The sequence below is a fragment of the Podarcis pityusensis genome (assembly GCF_964106645.2).
Source record: "Podarcis pityusensis genome assembly, chromosome: 9".
NCBI lineage: Eukaryota > Metazoa > Chordata > Lepidosauria > Squamata > Lacertidae > Podarcis > Podarcis pityusensis.
Window position 1 is genome coordinate 64,742,504 of NC_138034.1, and position 15,010 is coordinate 64,757,513.

Sequence of the window (15,010 nt, forward strand, 5' to 3'; positions counted from 1 at the left end):
CAAGTGGGTATAGCGTTGCAGCCTGCTTTGGAATAAATACAAACACACACACACAATTGCTATTAAAAAATGATGCTTGATAATGTGTTTCCCCCCCCATTTGAAAAGTCATGTCAGTTCTAGATTAAAGACCTTGCTATCTCTCTTTCCCTCAGGGGCTGTTTAGGCCTTCTGAATCCTTCTACTGTGTCAGAGGCTGTGAAAATCTCAAAACTCCTTCCATTCCTCATTCTGTTATTGTCAGTACTAGGGTGGGTTTTTTTACAGAAAGATGGCGTCCATTTTGGATAGAGGCTCCCAATGAACGCAATGCGAAGGATCTTGTGATGGCTGTAAGCATAACTGACATTTCATTTAGAGTGTATTCTATTTATATACACTGTATACTACAAATTTGAGGGGGCTTGTTTAAGGAGCTGCAAAAAATTGGGGGGAGGCAGGATGCAGCCTATGGGCTTCTGATATACAGGAACAAGGCAAAAGATGCTGTAATGCTTCTGATAATGATTTTGGCAGGGATGCCCGGTTTCCTGGTGTAGTGAGGTGACTTTGGCTCATACTGAAGAATTTAAGAAAGAAGCAAGTAGATGGAGAACGTGGCCATCTTGGATTCTTCGATGGGTTCCCATTGGCCATGCTGGTTATCCGACACCCAAATTCATTGGTGTGCAGAATTTGAGGTGATCACAAAACTTGCCAACAGCCCCCCTCAGAATCAAAGGGGCAAGCTGGGGATTGGTGGGGGAGGTCTTTGTGGAGACTCTGAAGCCCTCCAAACCCCTTGGCATCAAACGGGACTTGAGTTTTATGCATATGACTGCAAACATATCCAGACTTACAGGGAGTAGTTACTGTGGATCTTCTGCCCTCCCACAAATCTATCTGATCAGCAGCAGCAGCAGAGGTGTGTGTGTGTGTGTGTGTGTGTGTGTGTTTGATGTTTGTCTCTGCACTGGGTACCCCACCTCAGAAGTGGGAAGATGAGGAGTGTTGTAAACAAAATCTATCCTTTTCCCCTTATGGGGTATCTAAGAGCCCGTATAGAGTCCTTACATGGGTTCCCTATTGGTAGAAGAAAATAACAGAGGCCAACCAGAGAATATTGAGAAGCAAAGCGGCTAGTAAGCCTGATCTTTATTGATCTGCTGCAACAGGGTGCTCCCCTCACACACAGGAGGACCGAGGAGGACCCTGAGCAAAGGTGTGCCTGCCCTTATATAGACATTTTAAATTCCCTGCCCTGAAGCTCAAGACCACCCCTCCATACATCATACATACATCACAGAAGGGGTGTAACCCAAGACCACCCCCCACAAACATCATACCTACATCACAGAAAAGGCGGTCTACAACAGAAATTTGAATGTTGTTGTTTTTCCTGTCTGCCAGGTTATCTTATAACGCCTTTCCTGGTAGTTTGGCCATTCCTTTGAAATGGTGATTACTAAATTCCTGTAACAAGGAGGGGTTTTTCACCTCCTCCCTCCTTGCAGAGAAACATTTGGTCAGCTTGGGAGTCAAAATGGTTTCAGGACTGTCTTCCTGTGCTGCTTCAGACATGTGGTTTATATATTTATGTACGTTTTTGCTTGGTACATTTATGAACATTTTGTCCTCGAAGCTACAAACATGAGTCTGACCAAACTGCAGGAGGCAGTGGAAGACAGAAGTGCCTGGCGTGCTCTGGTCCATGGGGTCACGAAGAGTCGGACACGACTAAACGACTAAACAACAACAAAATTATATATCTAAGACCTTAAAATTCTTATAACAGGAGGAGGGGTCCACAGAGCAACAGGAGGCAATAGGAACCAAACGCTACGCTCCCAACTCTTTGTATCTCAGGGGTAGAGCAAAGATATTGCATGCAGAGGGTCCTTCCTTCAATCTCCAGCATCTTTGAGGAGGGATGGAGATGTCCCCTGTCTGAAGCCCCGGAAGACTGCTTCCAGTCAGTGTGGACAATACAGAACTATAGAGTGATGCCTGGTCTGATTCAGTTTCTAAGGCACCTTCCTTCATTCCTATGTTCTTTGTATTAGAGAGTGCTGTATGTTTTTCTGCTGAATGTAATGAGCCTTCCACCCACGTATTGCATCTCCATTGACAGACAGCAGGACCAATCCCTGTTTCGTGCATGTGGATGGATTGGGGCCAGTGCCCGCCTTTTATAAGTAACAAAAAACGAGTTTGCATCAACACGTCTAGTGTCAGTGGAACGTGCTTTTTCTTGAATCACGACTTAATAGTCCCCCTTGTCTGGAATTGCATGGAGACTTATTTGTAATGTAAATGAGAGTGAAAGCCAGATTTCTTGTGACGGGTTTTGATTTGGAAAAAGAAAATCCAGTCTGGTTTGTTAATGTCTTTCTAATGCTTCGTTAAACGATGACTGTAAACAAAATGAACAAAAACATTTCCTCCTGTTTTCATCCAGCAGGCATTTATCAGTGTTAATATGTTATGAAAGACATGTAAATGCTTGAGTGATTTATAATAAACAGTTATTAACATGTTTGCCCTGCCTCCCTCCTGTTTTATTTGAGCAAGGGTGGTTCAGAAAAAACATAAAATTGGGGGTGGGGATTTAATCTCACTTTCTAGCAGTTCCTGTAAAGTCACATTAGGTAAGTCTGAAAGTCAGTAACTCAGCTTGATGGCTGCGTGAGGATTCAAACTCTTGTCTTCCTTGAATTTGTGGAAGGGAACACATTTGAAATCTGACTTGGAAGGTTTTGTTTGTTTGTTTGAAAGTGGGCTGCATGCATTAAGTCTTGCTGAAATGGGTGTTTATTTAATTGTGTTAATTTTTAAAAAACCCCACCTTTCCCAAAGAAGGCCATAGCTGTGCACACGACTCTTCCTTCCCATTTTATCCTGATAACACCACTGGGAGGTAGGCTAGCCTGATAGTGGTTGGCCAACAGCCCTCAAGGAACCTAGTCAAATTTCAGCCAGGTTGCTATCTCTGAAATTGACTCATTTTGTGGCCTTGGGCAAGACGCTCTAACATCTGTAAAGTGGGGGAAATTATGATTTATGCTATAAGGATGTCTTCTGGGCTTAGACACAATAAAGTTCATAAATCACATTGCACGATAAAAGTACTATGCAACCTAAGAGCAATTATGTTTTGCAAATAAGTATTTGGTCTCATGCATCCGAAGCAATCATTTATTCCAGGAAGACGTCCCCAGGGGGATGTTTGGTGCACTAAATAAACCATGAATCTGAAATGCGTCTTAGGAGAATTCCAGACTTTGTTCCAAATAAGTGTCTAGTCCTCAGCGGCATAAAGCAGTGCTTGGGTTGATGGTTGCGAATCGCCTGCCAAAAGCTCATGAATAGATAAAAACTTACTGAGTGTTTCCAGTACTTGGGCGTGTGGACTTCTGCAGAAAACTGCTCTGGAAACCTCTGCTGCTGAAGGCTGCTGTTCTTTCCAATTTCCTGAAGCCCACAGTGTTATTTCTCCCTTGCCTTCGATCAAATAGCTATGTGCTTTATTTGAATTCTTTGGAGCATGAAATAGGAAGACCAGATGCAACAGAGGGCATGTTGGACCAAGCTCCAGTTGACAGCATGACAAGGAAAAGGTGATCCACAGCCAGGAAAGACAGTCTCCTAAATGCTCAGGCCAACCTAAACTGAAAGTCATTATCAGGACCAAGGAATACCATGTGACTCATGCTGTCCTGCTGATCTGCTTCCTCGATGGTCATACCCCTGATAAGAAGAAGAAGAAGAAGAAGAAGAAGAAGAAGAAGAGGAGGAGTTTGGATTTGATATCCCGCTTTATCACTACCCTAGGGAGTCTCAAAGCGGCTAACATTCTCCTTTCTCTTCCTCCCCCACAACAAACACTCTGTGAGGTGAGTGGGGCTGAGAGACTTCAGAGAAGTGTGACTAGCCCAAGGTCACCCAGCAGCTGCATGTGGAGGAGCGGAGACGCAAACCCCATCCCCCAGATTACGAGTCTATCGCTCTTAACCACTACACTACTACACCACACTGGATTTTTGATAAGTATTTCAAAAATCACCTGCTACCAATGTCCATTTTGTGTCATCTCAATAACTTCTTTGCAAATTAAGTCCTGCCCCCCTGGAAAGATCCTAAAAGGTTTTTAGGATTTTTTAGTTTTTTTATGTATACTTTTCAAATTTATACATTTCATTAATTCTACAATCAATTTCACATTTCAAAATTTGACTTCCTTCCCCCTCTTTCTGTGGTTCCTTAAATTTATTTTTTGATACCTTCTGCATATCCAAATTCATTTAACTTGCTCATTTAATTATCAACTGTAAATATATGCTCTTATATGACTGCAGGTTATTACAATAATCCTGCTAATGTTTTTATCTGTTTGCAATTTATCTGCAAATATTCCATAAACCATTTCCATCCTTTTATAAAAAGTTTGTTATCATGATTTCTTATTCTTCCGGTAAGTTTCGCCATTTCTGCAGATTCCATAAGTTTTGGTATCCATTCTTCCCTTGCTGGGAATTCTGCTTCTGGAATGATCCTAATAGTGAAATCCACTCAGAAGTAAAAGCCTCTATGAAACTGATTTGTAAAAATGTTACATGGGGGGTGGGTTGTGGGTGAACATATCAGACGACACAGCAATTCTTCAAACAGCTCTTGTTTATTCAGAGGCCAGAACAGAACTGAGCTGAAGGGCTCAGCCAGCCTGCTTATATAGAGCTCCAGTACACATAATTGTAACAACTTTCTAAAACTATCCAATCACTGAACGTCACTTTTGATCCCTTATTTGCATAACTATCTACAGTATCCCCCTGCTGGCCCAGGGTGAGAACTTCAGTACATAACGGGGGGGGGGGGGGGATATGAGAGACAGACATTACACACACTTTTGTAAATCAATAAAATTTTTAATAAAATAAAAGGGAAAAAGAAAAAAGAAAAAGAAGAAGAAGTAAAAGCCCCTGAGTCCGAAAGAGCTTACACCCAGGTAATTGGATATTGCATTTCAGCCAAGGAGGAGACAAACCATTTTTTTTAAAGACATGTTTTGGGTGGCAACCTGTCTATTAGATTATTAGAGATCCAGGAACATCCCTTCTACTGCATCATTCAGGCCATTGCCCCATTGCCTCGGGGCAAAATCCAGCATCACAGGAGCACACATCAGGACTTGCACAACAGGATTTCTCTTTTCTCTCCTCCCATGGTTCTCGAAATCTGCTCTGGAGGACCTCCCCCCAAAACTTCTAGGTGCACATGGGGTGGGAGGAGGTGGGGGAAATCCAGTCATGTGAGCAGAATCTATAATGGTCGCACAGAGACACCACTGAATTTTACCCTGGAACTTTCATTCCTGCCACTAGAGGCTATTGAATAAAACTCTCTATCCCGACAATTTGATCTTCAAAACCTGCCTGGCTTGGTTGTTCTTTTGCCCTACACCCCATTAAACTTCCCTGCGTAATTGAGCCCCTCTAAGTGGGGCAATGTTTTATCCAATCGTAACACAAACAGACTACTACTTATAATAATTTGGGCCATTGCATTTGACACTTATTAAGCGCAAAGTAACAGGAAAACCAAGCCAGTGCTGAACTCATTATGGGAGGGTATGTTTTGGTTGGCTAGCAGTGCACAGGATTTCCTGAACATCAAAATAGGGACAACAAAGGTGGGTCTGGAGATACATAAATATCTACAGAAGCAGAACAGGATTTGTCTATCTGAAGCAGTGTCGCCTGCTCTGAGGTGACTAGACTGTAGAGCTTGTGTTGGTCATCGTTCATAGCAGCCATTTCTTCTCGACTTGTAAGTTTCTCAATCTACTTTCTCTGGGTTATTTCTCAATTTACATTCTACGCTCTAATTTTGGGTGTCGGGAATTTGCCGTGTTGTGTATTTTAATTGTGTGCGGCTATATCACTAGACTGCGATTGGATGTGCCCCAGTAAACCGCTCAGAAGCCATTTTGGCAACTAAGCGGTATAATTCAGCTATTTCGATTCAGCCTCATTGTGTAGGGATAACACTTGCGTTGTCTCACTTGGAGCTCTTTTTCCCAAAATAATCACTAGGTGGCACTCATCATTCTGAGTCAATGTTCAGTCCGTGTGGCAGAATTTAAGAGGATGCTTTAGACCAGTGGTTCCCAACCTTTTTTTGGCCTTGCCCCACCTAAGCATCTCTAAAATCCTGATGCCCCCCCCCGGTGAGAAATAATTCTTATTACAGTGGTACCTTGGGTTACATACGCTTCAGTTTACATACGCTTCAGGTTACAGACTCCGCTAACCCAGAAATAGTACCTCAGGTTAAGAACTTTGCTTCAGGGTGAGAACAGAAATCGTGCTCTGGCGGTGCGGCAGCAGCAGGAGACCCCATTAGCTAAAGTGGTGCTTCAGGTTAAGAACAATTTCAGGTTAAGAACGGACCTCCGGAATGAATTAAGTACTTAACCCGAGATACCACTGTATTCTAAAAGTGAACTCCTATTCACATGGAAGAAGCCTAAAAGGCCATTCACTGTTAATAACTCTTTCACGAATTGCCCCCCCTTAAAAGTCAAATTGCCCACCTGTGGGGCGTGTGCCCCACGTTGGGAACCATGGCTTTAGACAGAGCTATACTGCACTAAAAAATTAGGCTGGGTTGAAACCAAGGTCTTGGCTTTGTGTAGATGGACACAATTAGCAGTGGCTGGCATTTATAATAGCACATTTCCACATGGAAAATTCTTCACAAGACTGGTGACAGAGGTGCGCCAGGAGCTCACAGGGCCCCCATCCCTGCTGCGCCTCAGTGTCGCTACTCACTAGTCGCCTTCCTCCTGGGCCGCAAATTAGCACCGCAAAGCATACAGCGGTGCTACTGCAGTTGCCGCTCTTGGATAGGAGCAGCTTGGCTCTAAGAGAAAGGGGTTGCCTGGCATAAAATTACCCAACATGCAATGCATACTGGGCAGGGCTGGCCCAAGACATTTTGGCACCTGAGGCGAACCACAAAATGGTGCCCCTCTCTCCGAGCCAGGGAAGAAGGAGGGACTGAATATCTACACCAGCTTCAAGGGGAGAATAAAGATCTACATCAGGAATAAGAGGGGGAATCAAATCAACCTTAGCTGATGGATGAAATGGGAATCAAATGCCATTGTGGGGGGGAAGGGGACCACTCCAAAACACACCAGGCAGGAGCAAAGCCCGGGAGAGCCCAGAGGGCAGCCCCCAACATTTGCTCCCAGCAGTGCTTCCTATTCATTGAGAAGCTTCTGTACAGGCAGCTTGGGGGGGGTGTCTGCTACTGAGGAGGTGTCAGATCTGGCCTCCAAAGTGTCAATGCATCCCTTGGAAGCTGGATCTGCTGACCCTGTGGATCCTGCCACCTGAAGCAGTCGCCTCACCTTGCCTTATGGGTGAGCCGGCCCAGATACTGAGTAACTTCGTGCCAGGCAGCGACTCCACATGAGATTAGACTCGCTCCTGTTTCAAGAACACCAGCACATCTGTGTACCCACTAGTGGAGGAATGGGGGGGTAGTGCACTGTCCCCAGCACCATCGGGGAGGGGGGTACCATTGCGGCTGCCCCACTGGACACGTGCCATGCACTCCACCACCACACTGGGCGCCATACCCCCCACGGACGGTCACCATGCCCCCGGGACGCACACCACGCCCCCACAGGCGGCATGCCATGCCCCCGGGATGCGTGCCAGCTACGCCCCCGCTTGCTCTCCACCCCCAGTGCTGGAGCATGTAGCTTCGCCACTGTCCATACCTTCCCTCTAGATGTGGCCACCTGAATAGCTTGCTCTCGTTTCAAAAATGCCGACAACAAAAGGACGGAAGGAGCGACAAACGTCTCGGAATTCAGCCTAAAACAACACAGGATCTTCTCTTCTTGAAAACTCGTCAAAATCCCTTTACTCCCTTTCCTTTTATTCTCAAGGCTGGACTTGGCTGGGATTTGAGTTCCCCTTCTCTCTCTCTCTCTCGCCTTCCCTCCCCACATTTCCTTTTCTGGAGACTTTCTTTGTTCTTTGTTAGGTGCCTGTGAAAAAATGTTCTTTTCCACTCCTCTTCCCCACCCCCTCTCTCCCATTTCTGTCTTCCTTACCTCATGCTCATGTGCCTAATTCACTGAGAGCTGAGGAGGGAGCGAGCAGAGAAAGCATTTCTTCTGCATTTATCAGGTAAGTGACCTGCCATGTCTTTGGGGCCACATGGGCACATTTGTAAACCAGAGAAACCGTTGTGGGCATCACACACCACGGAACCTATTCTGCTGGCTACAAATGAATGCTGCCTTCAGGCCTAGTTTCAGCAGGGAGAGGAAAACCTATGGGCTTCCAAGAAGGCCTCTGTGGCCAGGTGGGCACCCATGGGTGGCACGTTGGTGACCCATGGGTGTATAGGACTGCAGCCTTAACAAAATAAAGAGCAGAGCAACCTTACCTATGTCTGCTCAGAAACATTCTGAGCATTCAGTGACACTTATTCCCAGGGTATAGAATTACAGGGTTTTGGGGGTGTGTGTGTGGTTTAAGTATTAATAATATGAGAAAAAGAACAATTGGCACCATGGGATGGGTATTGCTGTAAATGTGGTCTTGGCAACCTTACATTGCATAAATAATCAAGAAGTTGGTTAGGCGCCGCTGGGTTCAGTTTGCAGCTTTGGCACGCCAATCTTAGGAGCTCTTAGGCGGCTTCTAACATGCATTGTTAAACACTTATCTTAAACGCTTCCCCCCAGAGCAATTTGCACAGTGTTCTCCATTTCCGTGCCACTGGAGTAATAATCTGCAAGCAATACCAAGTCGTGTGGCTGCGTATCAAATTAAAGGAAGATGAGGAGCTAGGAGCAAGAAAAGGAAAAGGGGGAGGCCGAGTGTGTTGTATTGTGGCAGTGGCCCAAAGGGCCACAATAAATGTGACAATGTGTACCCCTGTAAATCCTCGAGTGTGCTTCTAATAGAGAACCGGTGATTTTGCAAGTTGCCGCCCCCTCCCTTGGGGCAGAAATACAGCGAATATGTGAATCACAAAGATACAGCTCAAAGCTAGAACATAAGTTTCTACATGATGCACACTAACACAATGTAACAGAACACGGTGGAAATCAGAACGTAAACAGCAGAAATTGACGTTGCTTATTACATATGTGTGTTAAACATGAAATGAGGTAATGATGTATATGATTGGTGGAAATTGAAATGCTTTGTTTGAAATATTATAAATACCACCGCCTGGACCACCGGGCGGGCTTGCATTTTTCTGGCCTACAACAGCATCAGTTGGAAGGGGCATGGCAGAAGAGGCAGAGTGGTTAGGAAATATTGGTTCATTCAGCCACTACAGTGGTACCTCGGGTTACAGACACTTCAGGTTACATACGCTTCAGGTTACAGGCTCCGCTAACACAGAAATAGTACCTCGGGTTAAGAACTTTGCTTCAGGATGAGAACAGAAATCGTGCTCCGGCGGCAGCGGGAGGCCCCATTAGCTAAAGTGGTACCTCAGGTTAAGAACAGTTTCAGGTTAAGAACGGACCTCCAGAACGAATTAAGTACTTAACCCGAGGTACCACTGTACTTGTGTTGGGGACAGGCAGGACTCTGAGGTGTGGGTAGAGGAGGCAAGGGGCCTGGCTTGTGCCCCCCCCTGACTGTGTGCCCGGGGCAATGGCCCCCATAGCCCCTCCCCACCTTATGCCACTGTGGCCCATTGCCTTAAGTGTGACTAGATCTTGAATATCTACCGTATTTTTCAGACTATAGGACGCACCGGCCCATAGGACGCACCTAGTTTTCAGGGGGGGAAATCAAGGAAAAAAATATGATTTCCCCCCCGCAGCTCTGGGAGCAGCGGACAGGCTGCACGCAGCCTGTCCGCTACTCCAAGACCTTCTCCCTGCTTTTGCGGGAGGTGGCGGAATTCCCCCACCTCCCGCAAAAGCCCACAGGAGCCCCGCGCGACTCCTGCGGGCTTTTCGACCAGGAGGGAGAAGGGACTGAAACGGCCAGTCAGTCCCTTCTCCCTCCTCGGGGAAAAGCCCCCAAGAGCGGCGCGCTCTTTAAAGGGTGCGCGGCTCCTGCAGGCTTTTCTAGGAGGTGAGGGAATTCCCCCCCTCGTAGAAAAGCCAGCAGAAGCCGCGGAGCCCCTTTAAAGAGCACGAGGCTTTTGCGGGAGGTGGGGGAATTCCCCCATCTCCCCCAAAAGCCCGCAGGAGGGAGAAGGGACTGACTCGGCCAGTCAGTCCCTTCTCCCTCCTTGGGGAAAAGCCCCCAAGAGCCGCTTGCTCTTTAAAGGGTGTGCGGCTCCTGCGGGCTTTTCTAGGAGGTGGGGGAATTCCCCCACCTCCTAGAAAAGCCGCGGAGCCCCTTTAAAGAGCGCGCGGCTTTTGCCTGCTTTTTCGGGAGGTGGGGGAATTCCCCCATCTCCCGCAAAAGCCCAAAGGAGGGTTGGAGAGTAGCGGGAGGGCGTCGCGCGCCTTCCCGCTGCCCCCCATCCTCTGGGGCTGGCGATGGGGGAAGCGCTGCTTTCCCCACCGCCAGCCTCGAAGCCGGGTTGGAGGGTAGCGGCAAGGCGTCGCGCGCCTTCCCGCTGCCCCCCATCCTCTGGGGCTGGCGATGGGGGAAGCGCTGCTTTCCCCACCGCCAGCCTCGAAGCCGGGTTGGAGGGTAGCGGCAAGGCGTCGCGCGCCTTCCCGCTGCCCCCCATCCTCTGGGGCTGGCGATGGGGGAAGCGCTGCTTTCCCCACCGCCAGCCTCGAAGCCGGGTTGGAGGGTAGCGGCAAGGCGTCGCGCGCCTTCCCGCTGCCCCCCATCCTCTGGGGCTGGCGATGGGGGAAGCGCTGCCTTCCCCACCGCCAGCCTCGAAGCCGGGTTGGAGGGTAGCGGCAAGGCGTCGCGCGCCTTCCCGCTGCCCCCCATCCTCTGGGGCTGGCGATGGGGGAAGCGCTGCCTTCCCCACCGCCAGCCTCGAAGCCGGGTTGGAGGGTAGCGGCAAGGCGTCGCGCGCCTTCCCGCTGCCCCCCATCCTCTGGGGCTGGCGATGGGGGAAGCGCTGCCTTTCCCCACCGCCAGCCTCGAAGCCGGGTTGGAGGGTAGCGGCAAGGCGTCGCGCGCCTTCCCGCTGCCCCCCATCCTCTGGGGCTGGCGATGGGGGAAGCGCTGCTTTCCCCACCGCCAGCCTCGAAGCCGGGTTGGAGGGTAGCGGCAAGGCGTCGCGCGCCTTCCCGCTGCCCCCCATCCTCTGGGGCTGGCGATGGGGAAAGCGCTGCCTTCCCCACCGCCAGCCTCGAAGCCGGGTTGGAGGGTAGCGGCAAGGCGTCGCGCGCCTTCCCGCTGCCCCCCATCCTCTGGGGCTGGCGATGGGGGAAGCGCTGCCTTCCCCACCGCCAGCCTCGAAGCCGGGTTGGAGGGTAGCGGCAAGGCGTCGCGCGCCTTCCCGCTGCCCCCCATCCTCTGGGGCTGGCGATGGGGGAAGCGCTGCCTTCCCCACCGCCAGCCTCGAAGCCGGGTTGGAGGGTAGCGGCAAGGCGTCGCGCGCCTTCCCGCTGCCCCCCATCCTCTGGGGCTGGCGATGGGGGAAGCGCTGCTTTCCCCACCGCCAGCCTCGAAGCCGGGTTGGAGGGTAGCGGCAAGGCGTCGCGCGCCTTCCCGCTGCCCCCCATCCTCTGGGGCTGGCGATGGGGGAAGCGCTGCTTTCCCCACCGCCAGCCTCGAAGCCGGGTTGGAGGGTAGCGGCAAGGCGTCGCGCGCCTTCCCGCTGCCCCCCATCCTCTGGGGCTGGCGATGGGGGAAGCGCTGCTTTCCCCACCGCCAACCTCGAAGCCGGGTTGGAGGGTAGCGGCAAGGCGTCGCGCGCCTTCCCGCTGCCCCCCATCCTCTGGGGCTGGCGATGGGGGAAGCGCTGCTTTCCCCACCGCCAGCCTCGAAGCCGGGTTGGAGGGTAGCGGCAAGGCGTCGCGCGCCTTCCCGCTGCCCCCCATCCTCTGGGGCTGGCGATGGGGGAAGCGCTGCTTTCCCCACCGCCAGCCTCGAAGCCGGGTTGGAGGGTAGCGGCAAGGCGTCGCGCGCCTTCCCGCTGCCCCCCATCCTCTGGGGCTGGCGATGGGGGAAGCGCTGCCTTCCCCACCGCCAGCCTCGAAGCCGGGTTGGAGGGTAGCGGCAAGGCGTCGCGCGCCTTCCCGCTGCCCCCCATCCTCTGGGGCTGGCAATGGGGGAAGCGCTGCCTTCCCCACCGCCAGCCTCGAAGCCGGGTTGGAGGGTAGCGGCAAGGCGTCGCACGCCTTCCCGCTGCCCCCCATCCTCTGGGGCTGGCAATGGGGGAAGCGCTGCTTTCCCCCACCGCCAGCCTCAAAGAGCAGACTCTCCTGGCTTCAGCGGAAGCAACGCGAAGCCTCCGGAGCGCAGGCTTCGGAGGCTTCGCATTGCTATCGCTGAAGCCAAGGAGTCTGCATTCGCTCTATAGGACGCACACACATTTCCCCTTCATTTTTGGAGGGGGAAAAGTGCGTCCTATAGTCCGAAAAATACGGTACTCTTATCTTGTAAAGGCAAAACCCAACAGGAGACCATGGTTTTGCTCATAACAAATGAAGTGGTAATTAGCCCATATCCGAAGTAAATTCTTCATCTCCATGGTGCTTCTGATGTCACGGATGCTGTAGGAGTTGGAGTTTGGGGAACAGCGGTGGGAATTTTCTGTAAAAAGTAGCCAGCTTCTTTCCCAGAACTGATTTTCCCTGGGGAAAAGAGAATCCGTGATGACTAATATATCAGTTTAAGCCTGGCTGGACACTTCAGTGGGAAGATAAGCCCAAAGAATCATTTTTGTTTCAGTTTTTTAAAAAAATATATAAAAATAGCCACAGAGACAGCCACAGCCACCTATAATTTATTTGCTCTAGCTACCTAATCACTCTGATCTGGGCTTATTTGCAGTTAGTCACAAAATTCACAGAACAGGCATGTCCATTCCTTGGGGAACATTTACTAGCTTTGTATCATAATTTCAGTAGTTAGTTCCTTTCTGACCAAATCATAGATTTTGCAAGCTAAGGCTGCAAACCTAAACACATTTAACAGAGCATAAGGCCCACTGAACACCACGGGACATATTTCTCAATAACCACGCATAGGATTGTACTGCATCTTTTTAGCCTGTAGCTACTACTGCTTCTTTCATTCATTCTATGAAGTAGTAAACAAATACAAATATGCAGCCTCTTAAGTCCAAATTTTTAACCAAAGTTCTCTTAGCTACATTCCTATATTCCCAGTCAGTTGTTTCATGGTACCTGTGATTGGAGAGCATTGAATCTGGATTTGGGATAATCTGCGCACCACTTCCCAGGCTCCGAATCCAACATTTTGGCATTAAACGAGAAGTATTATTGGGGGTGGGGGTGGGGAACATAGGTGTTGGTTCTGGAAGAAAACCAACAGTGCAACATACTACTTTGCAAATATTTCCTTGGGGAATAAAATGCATTTAAGGATGCAGGTGTCACTTCAGAAAATATGCGTTCCTCTTTTGCAAAGAAATCACAGTCCCTGATTTAATAAATAGAGAGGGAGGGGATGAGAATCTATGAAAAGCTAAGCTGCCCATATCGGGGAAACTGACAGAATGAGCTGCTTGTTAGAAAAGTCAGGTATCACAGGTTTCCTTGACAACTGTTCCCATAGAACTTGACCTCAAAAGACAGCAGAACAAAACAGGTTGGCAAGATTGATTATAAATACCCAAATAATTCTAATTGCATCAGTTCTATTTATGCTTTGCTGGGTGTAATGGGGCAGGGTTTAAAGGGATTTACTCCCAAGTAAGTGTGCTTAGATTACAGCCTATTTCCGTTATTAACATTCTGGGCAGGAAGATTGTTGGTTTTTTTATTCACAGTTATGGTTTTGAGGTGGGTTTTTAAAAACTCTAAACAATACACTCATTTTCAAAAGGCAAAGTGTCTGGGAATATTTTCCAAGCATATATTGAATCTTCCCGTAAATTGTAATCGAATACGTTAACATCTCATACAACATTCATGGTGGTACCCAGTGGGGATGGAGGTTTATGGGACATGTAAGCACTGCACTGAGCTGTAAACAGTTTAATCACAGCTCATTAGAGACAGGGGGAAGTGTTGACTTTACATTTTTATGAGAAGCTACCTGAATTCCTACTTCTCAAACCAATATGCAAAATGAAGCTCAATTACCCTTCAAAGTTCTCGCATCTCTGAATTTTGTGAAGCAGCGCTTCAACCTGTGCGTACAAAAATTCAAAAATAAAATGCATATATTAGCGAAGATGACATACAAAATGCATTACATTAGGGAAATGGCTTGCAAAAAATGTCGTGCCGGGTAATAAAACGGTATGTAAGTTTGTGTGTGTATTAGAAGAAACTTGGCTGATGAATTTTCATGAGGATTTAAAAACAACAACAAAAAGCTAATTCCTGCAGAAATGTGGAGAACTGACTGAAGAATGGAAAACCAAGAAGCAGGGAGAAATGGACATGAAATGTGGCCATCACCACAGACCATGCACATTTTAAAACGGATAATGTTGTATCTGTTTGTGAGAAGCCAAAGGAAATTTGAGGACAATGAATTCTTGCTACTCAAAGGTCTCATTGCCAATGAAACATTCCAGTTCAAATTCCAGTGGATTGGTGACTGGGATGTTCACTTGCTCCTTTCCTTCGCAAATCTTGCCCTGCTTCGGCGTACTTTACATCTATGGCCTCCCCCAGACACCCTATTTATTGAATGTTCATACTGATTTGCTTGCACGAAGCTTAGGCGCAAGTGAGATAATATCCAGGCTTCCTTGAGCACCCTTTCTGTTTTGCTTACGGAAAGCTATTAAACAAGGAACATTCATCCTCGTTTGGTTGTTCTGTGTTGGTAGGTCTTCCCGTTCGCTATTCATTTATCCCAGACTTTTCAGGGCGTTTCTGTTGGACATTTGGGTGCAACTCGGCTTGAAGAAGAGGGGTTTGCAT

At 48.7% G+C, this 15,010-nt stretch overlaps 1 protein-coding gene and 1 long non-coding RNA gene across 9 annotated transcripts in view; both read left to right on the forward strand.

The window, feature by feature from the left end:
* Positions 1-2,517, forward strand: LOC308485508. The gene is made up of 2 exons (XR_013990582.1): positions 1-332; positions 1,775-2,517. It is a non-coding gene; the product is annotated as an uncharacterized lncRNA (long non-coding RNA).
* A 3,196-nt stretch (positions 2,518-5,713) lies between these two features.
* The window catches only part of TMEM150C (transmembrane protein 150C), a 56,304-nt gene continuing 47,007 nt past the window's right edge, over positions 5,714-15,010 (forward strand). For 2 of the 8 annotated variants that reach the window (XM_081021139.1, XM_081021131.1), the window contains exon 1: positions 7,756-8,183. The gene's annotated coding sequence lies outside the window, so the exon portion shown is untranslated. Of the gene's footprint in view, positions 5,806-7,755; positions 8,185-15,010 lie in introns of those variants that run through there. The other 6 variants (XM_081021120.1, XM_081021125.1, XM_081021137.1 and 3 more) reach the window with 6 other exon arrangements.